This window comes from Capsicum annuum, chromosome 7 (assembly GCF_002878395.1).
Source record: "Capsicum annuum cultivar UCD-10X-F1 chromosome 7, UCD10Xv1.1, whole genome shotgun sequence".
In the NCBI taxonomy this organism is placed as follows: Eukaryota; Viridiplantae; Streptophyta; class Magnoliopsida; order Solanales; family Solanaceae; genus Capsicum; species Capsicum annuum.
Genome location: NC_061117.1, coordinates 133351254 through 133367967, shown reverse-complemented (window position 1 = coordinate 133367967; position 16714 = coordinate 133351254). Strand labels below are relative to the sequence as shown.

The window sequence follows — 16714 nt, the reverse complement described above, 5'->3', positions numbered from 1 at the left end:
TGTAGATTGAGCGTTATCACCCATCCTATAAATTTACCCAAACTAGGGAGAAGGCAATATGATTCTACAAGGGCATTAAGTAATTCAACCTACGGGTCAAAACCCCTATCTAATCTGCAAACTTATATGTATATTCAATACTAAATCATTCTATCTATTATCAATCTTAACATTCATATTCACATGAAATATGTATCATAAATCATCCATAAAAAAAGTAGAAAGAAGCCTACCTCAAAGCCAAACCGGAAAATCCCAAATCATACACCATTGGCTCGCTTTTACTTTACAATCCTCAAAATTCCATCACACTAACAAAACTATAATCTACTCATCAATATGAGTCTAACGATACCCATATTACACTATTGTGCTTCGGGTCTAAAAATAATTCCAAAAACCCAAGTGGGTCCCACAATAGAAAATGAGTTTCTGAGACCAACTCAATGTTCACACATGAGCAAGGAATCATAACCCTCAAAGAATGGGTGAAAACTAAGCATATATTGGGCTAAAATCAAGCCCTATGCTAAAATGTGGTTTTGGGTCCAATCTATGAAATTCAAGCATGAATTCAAGGAATTCTTACCATTATCTTGAAGATAATCACGATACAAGATGATAATTAAGCTCCCAAGTCACCCCCATGACCAATTTTGAGTTATTACACTCATCTTGGGACTTCTAGGTCTAAATGGTGAAGGGAAAATAGTCCCAATACATCTTGACACATATATATAGCCACTACAGGTTCTCAGTTGCATAATCTTGGCCACAATCGCAGTTGCATTAGATAACAACAAACTTATTTTTGAGTTTTTGACCCTCCAAACTCATCCAAAATCCAAATAACATGATACGATAGTGAATTTTGAGTGTAAACAATATTTAAAAATCCATTGGAATCATCAAAACTTTCATCAAAGATCGTTTAGGATAAAAAATGGGGACAAACCTAAACTTTCATTATTTTTCATAAATTTCGCTCAATAGCCCGAAATAAGTTCGAGAGCCTTAGAATTTGAACCAAGGGTCTCCCTAGTCTAAAATTGACATTACAAACATGATGGAATAGTTGTATTTTCAATTTGAGGCTGTTTCAACCAAATATGGGTCCCATACCCATTCCTTCTAATTTTTAACTTTTCGATCAATAGATCGAAATTAGCTTGGGTGCAGTGGAACCCAAACCAAAGGTCTACCTAGACTAAAATTAATATTCCAAATCAGCTAGCACATTCAAAATTCCATACAAGATCATTTCATTAAAGATTTTGCTCATTGGCTATTTGGAACCCGCGAAGACTTTTAAATAGGGAATTGGCTCTAAAAACCAAATAAAATACCCAGTAACCAAATCACCAGTCCCAGAAAGTCATAAATGACTTGGGGCAGCTACGGAGAAGATCAAATGGTGAAGACAAGCATAAATATAGAAAATGACCTGAAGTATCATTACAATACTAGCCACTTTTGTGGCATTTATGGGTTGCCTCCCACATAGCACCTTAGTTATCATCGTGGCATGACGTCCTTAATCTTCTCAAGTTGAATTCTTAAGGGAACCATCATTCACTTCTTCATCTTCAACATTGATCACCCATACCACTTGAAGCTCTATAGGATGATTCTTTATTTTTTATACCAGGAAGGATACTTCACCATCATGAACTCTAAACCTTATTTTCTTAAGCTCTAAATCAACTATGGCTCTACCAGTGGCAAGGAAAGGTAGACCAAGGATAATAGGAACCTCTTGATCCACTGGAAGGATAAATGTATCCAGTTTTACCAACACATCAAACAAAATACCAATTGGTTTCTTGATAGATTGGTCTACCATCAAAATACTAATCAATGTTGGAGTAAGAGTGCTCAAGCCAAGTCTCTAGTAAATATCAAAAGTCATGAATTAATAATCGCATCGAGGTCAAATATTCAAACTTATTCATTATGATGGTGCATCAAATTGTAAAGGCCCCATGATCTTTCTTATTTTTAGCTATTGCACTACTTATGATAGCATTACACCCACAGATGACTTCAATGGTGTCACTTCAATAAGCTTCTTCTTTGACATTAATTTTTTCATAAGATTAACATACAATTAGAATCTCTTGGATAGCCTCGAGTAATGAAATATTGATAGAGAGGTTGCTAAGCTTAACCATAAATTTCTTGAGTTTGTTGTTCTCGTTTTTAAGACTTTGGGGAAATAGAGGAGGCATTTGAATATTGGGAAATGCATCACTTCATAGATCATCATATTCATCCACCCTTTTATTAATCACAATAGGTTCTTTCTCACCCCCTCTTTGAGAGTTTGGTGTTTCTTCTTTTAACCCAACCAAAAGATTTTTCTTCATATTCATTTGTTTAATCTCAAGCTCTTTTTCATCCATATTCTCTCTCTCAACTTCCTTTAAATGATCACCAAGGTTCTTACCACTCCTAGTGACTATTGCCAATACTTGAGCATTATTTTTTGGGTTCACAATAGTGTAACTAGGAAGGTCCTCCTTTTGTTTAGCATTGAGTAGGGGGGAGATTTGGACTATTTGTATTTATGATTGTTTAATCAAAACTGAGTGGGAAACTACCATTTGGTTGATTTGCAAAAATTCTCATTTTAATTCACGAACCATCTTGTACATTTCCTTCACTTTCATCAAAATTCTTGCCAAAATATCTTTGGTTTTGTATTTGTAGGGGTCGATAGGATTTACTTTTTTGTTCTTTTCCCCATCATGAGGGGGCACATAGAGATCATAGTCATGGTCTCTATCCCTCCAATCACGATCGTGATCCCTATCTCTTTTGGTCCAACCTTGGTTCCCACTTTGCCTTTGATAGGTGGGGCGGGAGATTCCTGAATAATTGGCCAAATATCAAATATCCTCATCAATCTTCTTGGCCTCTTCTTCATCATAGACCCTGGATACCATGACATACATTATTTTTTATGGGTGCATCCATCACATGCTTAGTTAAAAGCTCCAATTGTGTCATTATTTTTGCTATATTTTCCTCCCTGTCTTTTTTTTCTCTTTATCAACAAAGGAGGTCGTAGGGGATCCTTTTGGTACCTCGGCCTCACGGGTGTTCCAGCCTAAATTTTTCTTGGTAACTTTCCCAAGCATGTTTGTAGCTTCATTACAAGTCAACTTCACAAGATAGCCCCTCTCTCTCCGCGTATTATCTACCGCAACTTTATTAAGCGGATCAAGAGCCTGATAGATTATTTGGAGAAGCATATTGTTTGGGACCTTGTGGTTGGGACATTGCATAAGTTTTCCATTGAATCTTTCCCATACCTCATACAAGGGTTCTCCATTCAATTATCAGAAGTTAGTGATTTCATCACGCAATTGTAGCAACTTTGATGGTGGAAAGTATCGATCAAGGATGGAAATGGTGAGCTCATCCCATGAAGTATTTGATTTGACTAGAAGAGATAAAAGCCACAATACCACCTCTCCCATTAGAGAAAATAGTAAGATGCACAACCGGATGGACACTTAGGTTATGTGTGCAATATCAAAGGGTGAACACACTTCTACCGAGTTCTTCAAATGCAAATTGGGATCCTCATGGGCTTGTCCCCAAAAAGTCCCTTCATTTGTAGCATATGAAATATGACACTCATGAAGTGAAAGACTCCATTCCCATAAGTAGGTGGGATAGGAATGGCACTTGTTCGCCCAACATCATGGAGTTATTCCTTGTCATCAAGAGGACCATCAAAAGACTCAAAAATACTTGCATTGTCACTCATAATTCTATGAAAATTATAGGAATCACCTAAAAGGAAAGAAAAACAACCATAATAAATAAATACCACTACGGGTATACCCTATGTAAAAATCAACACCACATAAGTGAAAGCTAAATTTCACTCCCTGATAATGGTGCCTTTTGGTAACACTCACTTATACAATTCAAGTTGGTAGTGGACGATTGTTGTAAATAGCTCAAATTATATTGAGGTTGAATCCATGAGGAGAGAAATTATATTGCTAGTCCTAGGGGTGTTAATAATTACTAAAGAGATAGTTGTAATGCAAATTGAGTAAAATACATGATTTCAAATTAGGGGAATTAGTTTGGAACAAGGGTTAATCAATTTCAACTCAAGTCAACAAATTAAGGCAACACTTGCTTTAAAATTCAATATCAGAATGATCTTGGGATTATCTTTACCTAAGGGTAAGTTATGAATGGGTGCATGAAGATTTGGTGCAAATTCTAGTTATTAATGATATGGTAGGCTAGGTAAAAGATCCTTGAGGCTAGATTGTCAAAAAAGCCTCATGAATATCACCCTTGAACCTTTTGAGTTCCTAAGAGTGTGTCAATTAGAACCACCTAATACCTCAATTGGACACCCCTAGTTCTAGGAAAATGCCCGAGGCATAGCTAACTCTCTATTGACCCATATTTCTAAGATGTAAAGAGATAACAAACTACATCCATTAATAGTCCACTATTGCTTTTTGACCCATATCCCTCTTTCAAGTATGATATGGGTTCAAAAAGTTCATCCACACCTCTCTTTCAAGGATGATGTGAGTTTTAAAGAATTTAAGTTTTCACCTAAAAATCAATTTTGGGTATTTGGGGCTTTCACCCATAATTCCCATCTAATTAAACCAAGCAATAGTGAAATCCATCATTAACAAACTAGAATCTACATAAATACATCACAACCCACATATAATTTCACCTTAGTTCAACATAATCCCAAGACAAGTAAATTTTCTACTCATAAAGTAAAGAGGAAGAATATACCACAATGATCATTCGACACATCCATGAAAATGGAAAGTAAGATGATTTTCCTAATTGCATCTCAATTTCACCAAATTCAACTAAAAATTCAAATACAAAAAGTTCCCAAATTAGTAAGGTTACAAGATTGCCAAAATACAACTGTTCAAACTGTAAGATATCAAATGGGAAAGGATTTTTGCAATTTAAGGGATTTGGGTCGGTTGAGTAAAATGATAGAATTGCCCTTGGGCATAATCCCGCTAAGCCGCAATCATAGTAGTGTGTTTACGATTATAGCTACTACATTCGTAATATGATCATCATGATTATGGTCCCTTGACTTGACTTGATCAACAACGATTGTCTCCCTCAGACTACGGTCGTAGTAACTGAGATTGATTTTTGCTTCAGGTCTTCTAGCAGTACTTTCTTTATCGTTTATGATCCTTTTCAGCTCAAATCCATTTATTTCCTTATCATAACCTATATGCCATCAAAATATGGAAATTAGTTCATCTAATCACAAATTTGTCTCATTCATACGTTCAAATCATAGTAGTGTGCATGAAGATTGAGTGCAAATAAGTGGTAAATTCACTACTCATCACTCGGTGAGTTCAAAAGTCATATTGAAGTTATGTAAGGTAAGTATATATATGGTTATATGTGAATCGATTTCATATGATTCCATTCGTGCATGCTTGAAGGTGTGTTGTTACCTTTAGTATTGTTGGGTATAGTTCTTTAATGCTAATCACTTGCTAAATGATGTAGCTCATGTAAAAGCTAAATAGTGAGTAAGAAAAATATATGCCAAATAATGTACTAGGACAATATGGTAAATGGGATATTGTGTGGCATTTTAGGATTCACCAAGTGAGTTTAGATAGCATTGGATAAATGGATTAATTAAGGTATATTGCTTATTAAAGGGAGTTTTGTGGTGACTAGTTGACTACTAAGTGACTATTTTTCTTGATGGTTAAAGTCTAGAATTCTAGTTATTGAATCTTGTTTAGATGAAATATGGTAACTAGTAATTAGGGTCATTACATAGCTAATAATGATGATAGGTTTGACATGAGGGATAAATAGTGACATTGATGACATAATATAATGTCGTTAGTTGTTACATGGGGCTTAGTATATTAATGGTGCTATATAGTAAGAGGTATTAATTAATAGATGAGTAAGTGTTAAAATGATGATTAATAACCCCTTTCTTTTGGCTAGATTATTGCTAATACTAGTATGATGATTAGAAATTGATTTAGTTAGCCGATGTCTTTGGTCTAGTAATGAATCTTCACTAGATATGGATAATGTCTATTTTTTGAAAAATAGTTAGTTGCTAATCCATGAATAAGGATTATCTATAGAATTGGTTAGGCTAATAATTGGAGCTCCTATGATGACTAGCGACTTAGTAAGTTAATAATAAGTGTTGGTTAGTCAATAATGAGTAGATAGAGTATATTGATGAGATAGATATCCAAATAGTAACATGATTATGGTTATGAGACTTTTGTATATGTTATTTATATTGCGGTAGTTGATGATGGTTGTGAACCTCGGTAAATGATCGTGATACGAAATATGGTGAATAATGGATAGTGCAGAGGTGATTATATGTCTATATAATTTGGTGATTTGATCCATTAATAAACTTTATGCTGGTATAGGATGTTGTGATGAGTTCTTTACTTTGTGTTCTCTTGGGTGTACTCTCCGGTGGTATGGGATACTATGGTGAGTTTGTTTACTTTATACTCTAATCGATGTATGTGCTTTGAACTTAATATTTATGCAATTGTAATTGTATGAGTGTTACTTTATGCTATTGAATCGATTACCTATTATATATGACAGTATTGGCATGTATTGACATGAGATGTATTATTATTCTCGTTGATTATTTATTTTGTATAGTTATGATAAAGATGATTCAAGTTTGATTCTGTACTTTAACTTAAGGATATTATCTTGCTTTATATCTTTATATCATAATTTAGCTTAGTCGACCAATGATGCCTACTGAGTACCTGTTGTTTTGGTACTGATACTATACTTCTGTACCTTTTTGGGGAAGACTCGATTACTAGTTGCCATTATTAGCTTGAGTTAATATAGTATTGATCTTTTAGAAGAAGGGTGATCTCTTAGAGTTTCGAGTGGCCCATTTCCCTCTACCCGTGTTCACTCTTTTATATTTGACGCAAAATTGTTGACTGTTCTAGGATCTTGGGTTGTATTTCTATTATCATACTTAGATGCTCTTGTACTGATATTACCAGGTCATGGTCTTGGTATTCGTACTTTAATTGTCTTCTTTTAATGGAACTCTATTTATTATTAATTGTATTATATTAGTTAGTCATAGTTGGGAATTTCTTCTGAAGTAACCTATTACTTTAGCTCTAAGTTACAATGTTTGCTTGCCTACTAGTGGATATTAGTAGTTTCCATCATGACTCATGAATTGGGTCGTGAAAAATTGGTATAAGAGCCTATGTCTCACCAATATTATTGGTACAATTGTAAGTGTCTAATAGAGTCCTGCGGATTGGAACATTTACGTCTGTCCTATCTTTGGGAGGCTATGGGGCATTTTTAGCAGTCCTTTACTTCTTTCACTCATATCGTGCTAAGAGTCTGAGTTTCTTTGTAGGATTTTTTCTTGACTTTACGCTTGTAGTTGCCATGGTACGCGCTATAACTATGTGTGATGAGGATCTTGAGACTGAGTCCAGGGATCCTATTCTTGTTTAAGGACAACCTTGTGATATGTCCCCAGTTAGGTAATAGGATGGATCACTTTCCCTAAACCCCATTCTTGCACCCGACCCAGAGATTCCTCATCCACATCCAGCGGTAAGATTGGGACTAGCCCAGGCTTCACTAGATTTTATTCCCTTTTGTTTATCAGAGACTCCTTTGTTCAGCTATTGGGTTTTGTTGTTGGTGCATATACTACTGCAACAGGAGGGCAACCTTTAGCTGCAACTCCTGGAGTAGAGTTTTCTCCTATGCTGGTAGTTGTTCAACCGATGGCCGCTTATCCAGTTGTGATCCAGCCTACTATGTTTGCTAAATAGAAGAAGATGCTTGGTGGATTTTTAAGATTGGCTCCATCTAGGTTTTCTGGTGCTCCTATAGAGGATATATTTGAGTTCATTACTATTTGTAGGGATGGGCTCCATGGATTAGGCCTTATTAAGACTCATGGTATGGATTACACCATATTTCAGTTGGATTTGTATGCTGGACACTGGTGGATAGATTTTATGAGTTCTAGGCCAATTGAATATTCTCCCCTATCATGGACTTAGTTCTATATGATGTTCTTAGAGAAGTATATGCCATGCAGCCTTAGGTATTGACTAAGGCATCAGTTTACTAAATTAGAGCAAGGTTCTATGATAGTCGCTGAGTATGAGTTGAACAAGCATGTAACTTCTATTTTGGATACTGAGTATGAGAGAGTTTGATGCTTTGTGAGAGGACTGAGAATACCTATTCAGATGGCTGCTTAGAGTCTAGTTACTAATGGTAGGACCTTTGCTAAGGTTTTAGATCATGCTAGAGTGATAGAGCACATGCATTATGAGGGTTGTGATAAGAGGACCAAGTAATAGGGTATATTTATCGGGAGTTATAGTATTTCTCGATTTAGACATGGTAGTTCTCATATTGGGTATCTTCACATCCATCTTTTCAGCCTTAGAGTTAGACTAGTCTACCAGTTTAACTATCTCTTCAGACTACCAATGGAGATTAGTTTGGTAATAGTGTTTGCCCTAATAAGAGAGGTGATTATTCTTTGAGAGGTTTATTTGCAGGCTATGCTAGATGTGATGGTTATTCAGGTTCATCCGAATCTATGAGTTTTCGTTTAGCTCGTGACTTATGTTTTACTTGTGGGCTTCTTGGTCACTTTTTACAAGATTTCCCCAGTTGAGGGGTGATGGTTGTTTTAGCCTAGGGTGCTACTCCTATTACGACAGTTTATCTCTCAGGTAGAGGTGGTTTGCGAGGTCACAGGGTTGTTTATTAGGGTGCTCAAAGTAGAACTCAAGAAAGCAAGACAGAAGGTCGATCAGGTCCCCAACCAGGTGGCGAGCATAGTCAATTATATATAGTACCTACTAGACTCGAGGATAATACTTTGGATGGTGCAGTTACAAGTATGATTTTGGTGTACCGCAATCCGGCTCTTGTTTTATTTGATCCTGAATACACTTATTCTTATATATTTCTAACTACTATGCATCATGGTTGGACTTGACTAGTGACTTATTTTCTGTGCCATTGTGTATATCTACTCTTGTGGTTGATTCTTTTTTAGTGGATTGAGTATTTAGATTATGTGTTATGAAAGTTAGTGATGTTGATACTCATGCTAATTTTATTATTCTTGATATGCTGGATTTCGATGTAATTCTGGGCATAGACTAGTTATCCCACTATCATTGCGATCATGAGTTATTTTGTAATGACCATTACCTTAGCCATGCTTGGAGATACCCCAATCATGTGGCAGAGAATGGTTAGTTGCGAGCAGATAGGGATTATTTCTTATGTTTGTGCTAGGAGACTTATATCTAGGATTACAAGACTTATCTCACTTATATATGTGATACTAGCGTAGAGAGTCCGTTGCTTGACTCTGTTCCTATTGTATGTGAGTTTCTTGATATGTTCCCTACCGACCTATCTGGTATCCCCCCTGACTGTGATATCGAGTTTGGTATTGACCTTGAGCGTGACATTAGGCCTATTTCTATGGCACCATACCGTATGGCTCCTGCTGAGCTTAAGGAGTTGAATTCTCAGCTTCAGGATTTTCTTGGTAAGAATTTATCAGACTGAGTGTATCCCTGTAGGGAGTTCCTTCATTGTTTATAAAGAAAAAATATGGCTCTATGTGTATTTGTATTGATTATAGGCAGGTTGATAAGGTGACGATGAAGAACTATTATTATATGCCTTGAATTGATGATTTATTCGACCATCTTTAGGGTGCTGTTGTGTTTTATAAGACTAATTTGAGGTCTGGTTATCATCAGCTAGGGATTCGGGCTGAGGATATCCCAAAGATAGCTTTTAGGACCCGTTATGTTCACTATGAGTTTTTGGTGATATCTTTTGGGCTGATTAATGCCCAAGCCACGTTCATGGATTTGATGAACCGTGTGTTCAGACTCTACCTAGACTCCTTCATTATTCTGTTCATTGATGACATTCTTGTGTATTTAAGGAGTAGTGAGTAGCATGCACAACATCTAGGCATAGTGCTCTAGACCTTGTAAGATCATGTGCTTTTTGCCATGTTCTCTAAGTGTGAGTTTTGGTTTGAGTCATTTCATTCCTTGGACATGTGGTATATAGATTCGTTATCCTAGTGGAATTGGCTAAGATTACAATGATTCATGTTTGGGCTAGGCCTATATCTCTGACTGAGGTTTACAATTCATTGGTTTGGCCAATTATTATAGGTGCTTTGTTGAGAGCTTTTCTACTATTTCATCCCCTTTGACTAAATTGACTTAAAAAAAAGTTCCTTTATGATGGTTCGGGGAGTGTGAGTTGAGCTTTGGAAAGTTCAAAAATTGTCTTACTTCATCTCCATGTTAGCTCTTCCTATTAAGGGTGAGGGATTCACCATGTTTCATGAAGCGTCGAGTGTTGGTCTTTGTTGTGTTTTGATGTAACAGGGTTATGTCATTGCTTGTGCTTTTAGACAGCTTAAAGTGCATGAGCGTAACTACCATACTCATGATTTGGAGTTGGTGGCGGTAGTTTTCACGCTCAAGATTTGGAGGCATTATTTGTATGGAGTTCATTTTGAGATTTTCACTGATCATCGCAACCTTCATCACCTTATGACCCAGTAAAAGCTTAATGTTCACTAATGTAGAGAGATGGAGTTGCTAAAGAACTACGATATTTCCATTTAGTATCATCCAAGTAAGGAAAATATGGTAGCAAATGCCTTAAGTCACAAGGCAGTTAGTATGGGTAGCTTGGTATGCATATCAATTTCTCAGAGGCCTATGGCATGGGAAATTTATTCCTTAGCCAATTTGATGGTTCTCTTGGCTATTTGGAATCCTACGTGGATTTTTGTTTGTGTAGAGGTGAGGTCCTCCCTATTTAAGCAGATTTTTGATCGTCAGTATAAGGATAACAAGCTGCATTTCCTCTGTGACCAGGTGGTGATCGGTGAGTCTGAGAAGCACACTATTGATTTTAAGGGTATTTTGAGATTTCTAGGTCCTATTTATATTCCCTAGCATGATAAATTGATTCAATCGATTCTTTATGAGGTTCACAGATCTAGATATTCTATTCATCCCAGTACTACTAAGATGTATTGAGATTTGAGGCTATATTATTGGTGGAACGTTATAAAGAGAGATATGGCAAAATTTAAGGCTTGTTGCCTATGTTGTCAGTAGGTGAAGGTCAAGAATTAGAATGCAGAAGGATTGACTTAGAGGTTGCCCATTCCCGAGTGGAAATGGGAATGGATTACTATGGACATCATTGGTGGTTTGCCTCATACTTTCCTTGGCCTTGATGGTATTTAGGTTGTTGTGGATCGTTTGACCAAGTCGACACCTTTTATTCCTGTTCAAATGACCTTCAGTGTTGAGAGATTAGCCTAAATTTATGTTCGGGAGATAGTTCGTTTGCAAGGGGTGCCCATTTCTATTTATCAATCCATGGTTCTTTATTTACTTGACAATTTTGGAGAACATTCTAGGAGGATTTGAGTACTTGAGTAGATTTTAATACAACTTTTCATTCGCAGAAAGATGGTCAGTCTAAGCAGACTATTTAGGTGCTCGGGGATATGCGCTGAGCCTATGTTATAGATTTCGGAGTACGGTGGGATCAACACTTAGCATTGACAGAGTTTGCTTACAACAAAAACTATCATTAAAGTATTAAGATGGCGCCTTATAAAGCTTTGTATGATAGGAGATATCATTCTCCAATAGCATGGTTTAAGACTTCTAAGGTGAGAGCTCGTGGTACAGATTTGCCTCAACACTCATTGGATAGAGTCAGGTTAATTCAGGGTAGGTTGAAAGCAACTTAATTCAGGGTAGGTTGAAAGCAACCCAGAGTAGGCAGAAGCCTATGCTGACTGTAGGCTCCGTGCCTTGGGAGTAAGAGTTGGTGACCATGAGTTCCTTTGTGTTTTGCCCATGAGGGGTGTGATAATGTTTGGAAGGAACGGTAAGCCCATCCCTTGATATATTTGTCCTTTTGAGAGTCACCAAGTAGTTGGCGAGGTGGCCTATGAGTTAGCCTTGCCTCTAGATTTTGCTATTGTTCATCTTATTTTCCATGTCTCTATGTTACAGAAGTATATTCCTGATTCGTTTCATGTTCTTACTTGGGATTCAGTCCAGTTTGATAAGCAGTTAACCTACGAGAAGGATCTTGTGCTTATTTTGGGAAGTTATGGGAGACAGTTGCGTACTACATAGATTCCTATAGTTAAGGTATAGTGAAAGCACCGCCCAGTAGAGGAGGCCACTTAGGAGATCAAGAGTGAGATGCGGGCCCAGTACCCTCACCTTTTTGAGACATTAGGTATTTTCTCCATTTTTAACTTTAGAGGGCAAAAGTTCCTTAGTAGGAGATGTTGTAATGACCCCTTAAGTTATTTCTTGCGAGTTTGCTTATTTTTGTTATTAGATATTTTCCATAGCTTCCCTAGTTATTTATGATTTGCTGGAATTGATAGTTTGGTTACCAGGCAACCCATTTGGTTTTAAGAACCATTTCTCCATTTAGAAGTCTTTGCTGGTTCTAAATGTCCACCGAGTAAAAATCCCAGTAAAACAATATAGGATGTTAATTCTGACGGCGCCAATAGCTCTAGAATATCAATTTTAGGTTGGGAAGATCTTTGGTTTGGGTCTCACTGCACCCAAACTCATTTAAACCGATTGGTCACATAGTGGATAAATTGGAAATTCAAGTATGGGCCCCATAATTGGTCAAAATAACCTTAGAAGGAAATTCCATCTTCGCCAGCATGTCTAGAATGTCAAAATCAGCATGGTTGCATATTTTGTTTGTTCATATTGGACTTTAGATGAATCCCGAGGCATTGGCCAAAGCTTGAAATAAATTCTAAGTTTCAGCTGTCATCTAGTACACCAGAGAGTATCGTGATCATATAGAATGTATCACTATAATGATGCCACGATTACGACCTATGTGTTTGTGATCGCGCAGATAGAGAACCTGGGAATGGGTATTTAAAAGCTCTTTTGGCCGAGAATTGGCCATTTCTCCATTGTCTTAAGTCCCATAAACCCAATAAAGTGTGTAGTCCATAAATCAAGTCTTGGGGTGTTGATTGGGAACTTTAATAACTTGCATAATCGAGATTAACATTGAATCTAAGGTATGAATCCTTCAATTATAGTGTTGAATTCTTGATTATTTGACCTAGAACCCCAATTAGCTTGAGGGCATAATTTTAGCCCAAACAAGCTTAATATTTACTTGATTTTTGAGGGTTATGACCACCTAATGGTATTTGAACAATAGGTTGGTCTTAGAAATTCATTTTCCATAAGTGGGACCCACTTAGGGGTTTTTGGTGTAGTATTGGACCTAAAGCACAATGGTGCAATATGGGTATATAAATTCTCGTAATAATATATATAGTGTGATACTTGACTTATAGTCTAGAACCTTGTCTAGTTGGACTTGTTATGTCATGAATAGCACAAGAATGCTCTAGTTGTTCATGTTAGACGGGACTGACCATGTTCACTCATCATAAGAGTAAGTTGATCTTCGATATGCATAGTTGGAAAATTGGCCTTAGATGCTTTAGATGAATTAATCGTAATACTTGAGGAAGAATTGTACCGTAGGACTAGTGTGGATGGACAAACATCTAACACATGATTTAGATAACTTAGTCTAGTTCCGGGTAGAAGTTACTTAAAGAGATTATTCTAGATATTAGGAGCGGAACTTGACCCGCCTTAAGCTTGAACTATGCAATTTCATTGGGGACCTATATACTTGTTAAACCCTTAGAATATGCCTTTGTTAATATGATGGCTAACCCCGGTAAATGGTTTATTCATGATGTTTGTTTTGGAATGGTATGAATGATTGGTTACTAGATTATTGATGATGCTTGGATAGCAATGAATTTTTTCATAGATTTAACCTATGACTACGTCATTACTTAACTCATTGAATAAATTACCATGTGAGACTTGGATTATGATATTACTTATATTATGTTCAAACATGGTGACTAAACTAATGTTTGTGTTAAAAACCCTTTTGTGCTAATAATGTGAATCATGCTAAGGGGTTCTAGAAGATGTAATTAAGGCTTATTACTTGAAAATATTAATAATTATTTTAAGCCCCGTTAAATAGTGAGTGTTCGTACCATATGGATATACTTGTTCATGGACCTATTAACATAATGTGTTGATAATGAATGATAAGGTTCGATGATATGTATTTCCTTACTTTTTCTTTACTCAATCCTTTATGGGGCTTGTATTTGTTGTTAATTTAGCTATATATATACATATTGATGTCATGATGAATATTGATGTTATGATGATTCCAAGTAGGTTTGGAGGATATATTGATGATATGATGATACTCGGTGTGTCCGGAGGATATATTGAAGTTATGATGATGCCCATTAAGTTCGAAGGATATATTCATGTTGTGATGATGCCTGGTAAGTTCGAAGGAATATTGATGATATGAAGAATCCCAGTATGTCCATAGGATATATTCATGTTATGATGAAGCCTGGTAAGTTCGGAGGATATATTGATGATATGATGATGTCCGGTATGTCTAGAGGATATATGTTGATGAGATGATGATTCCCGGTATATTCGGAGGATATATTGATAATATTATGGTGTCCGACAAGTCTGAAAGTCATATGGATGTTATGTATGGTAAATATATATATGGTTTTATGTGAATTGCTTGCATATGATTCCATTCATTTGTGCTTGAAGGTGTGATGTTACCTTTCGTATTGTTGGGTATAATTCTTTAATGCTAATCACTTGCTACGCAGCGTAGCTCATGTTAATGCTAAATAGTAAGTGAGAATAATATATACCGAATAATGTATTAGGACAAGTTGGTAAATGGGATATTGTGTGATATTTAAGGATTCACCTAGTGAGTTTAGATAGCATTGGATAAATGGATTAATTAAGGTATATTCTTATTAAAGTGAGTTATGTGGTAACTAGTTAACTATTTGATAACGCTCAAGTTACACTTTAATTAATTGCAAGTCGGTCATCGTCGTCAATATATTTACCCAACATTTGGAGTTGGGTTCAAATCCACAGGGAACAATTTGAGTGGCGATTAAACTAATTTGAAACTATAGCTACAAGTTGAATTCAAACAGATGATACGAATAGATAAAAAGGGGGTTTTGGAGATTAGCCAATAAATTGTCGGTCACTTTAACTTAAGTGTTTGTAATCAAGAGTTTATGAAAAACCAAAATTATGTTCAATAGGGGTTTTGGTACTTGACAGATGCTAATAGTAGTTCAAGATTCTCACAGTAGATAGGACAACAAGTTATCTTTATCGAAGTTATACCTAAATTTCTCATAACCTACTTAAGCATTTAATTACCTAATCCTCACGGACTTAGGGAATTTATATTCACAGCCTAGATTTTACCTCAGGTTATCTAACCTTGTTACAATGTTGATTATTAAACGGAGTATTTTCAAGTCCCCGTCGATAATACACTTCCCACTATATTTGATTTCTTTCTCAAGCAAATCAAAGTGGGTTTTATCTATTGTTTGCAACCAACATACGTTAATTAAAACCTCAGAATTATCAAGAAGTCCTACCACCTTTCAAATCCAGATCACTCAACACTTTATCAAGCCCTAACCCTAGATCCTATAATTCAGGTTAATAGAATTTAGTCACTCATAATGCTAAAATCGAAACAACGAGTTGTATTCATGCTTTGAAAGTTAAACTTACCACAAGAAGAATAATAACTAGTGAATCTCAGATTATATCCAAAAGGAAATCCCAAAATAATGATAATAATCTCTTCAAAGTATTTGCTTTTTCAAGCCAAGCAATTAAAAAGAGAAAATACCAAAGTATATTGCTCAATACTCAATGTGCGGGCCTTTTCCAAGAAAACCCTAAACAAGGCTTTAAATAGTTCACCCAAAATAAGGAAACAAAATAATAAAATTTCAGGAATCCCTCTGATTAGGTGACAACATTTGTGATAGCCTATCAGGAGGCTGATGACTTATCACAAATATTGTCAGCCATACCTGTCTTCATATTTCAACTTCTTTGCTTCCATTCTTGTTGGTTCTCTATCATACCAGCTTAAACTGCAAAATCAAACATAAAACAATCAAAAACGACAAAAGTTGCTTAAGACTTTGTAATTATTCTTAGTTAAAAGCCTCAAATGTGTTAGTATTAGCTCACACATCAACACCCTTAACTTAAAACAATTGCTTGTCCTCAAGCAACTCAGCACAACTAAGAGAATGCCATGCGCATTTGGCAGTTAATCATCTATATCATCTCAAAACGCTTTCACTATATCCATGGTCACTCAATTCAAGAACAATGCAGAACACCAATGCAACACACAGGACTCAAGATACTGCATCAATTCAGTTATAAAAACCATGCATAGACCAGTATTATACTACCCTAACAAGTAGTAACTAGCAATGTAACCAGTGTGCCATCACAGCAAATAAATCCCTCTCCTCTCATATCAAGAATTATATATGTAACCATTGGGACAATCAAAATACTCACTCTCAGAACGAAGTTCCAATCAGTGTATGCCAAGTATCATAGGCTTGCCCTTGTATTCATTACCCAGAACTTTAGATAGGTCAGTT

General features: G+C 36.1%; 1 non-coding gene across 1 annotated transcript; it reads left to right on the top strand.

Moving 5' to 3' along the window:
- Window positions 1–3265: 3265 nt before the first annotated feature.
- LOC124886232 lies at window positions 3266–3371 on the top strand. Its single transcript, XR_007043318.1, has one exon. It is a non-coding gene; the product is annotated as a small nucleolar RNA R71 (small nucleolar RNA).
- The last annotated feature ends 13343 nt before the right edge of the window (window positions 3372–16714 follow it).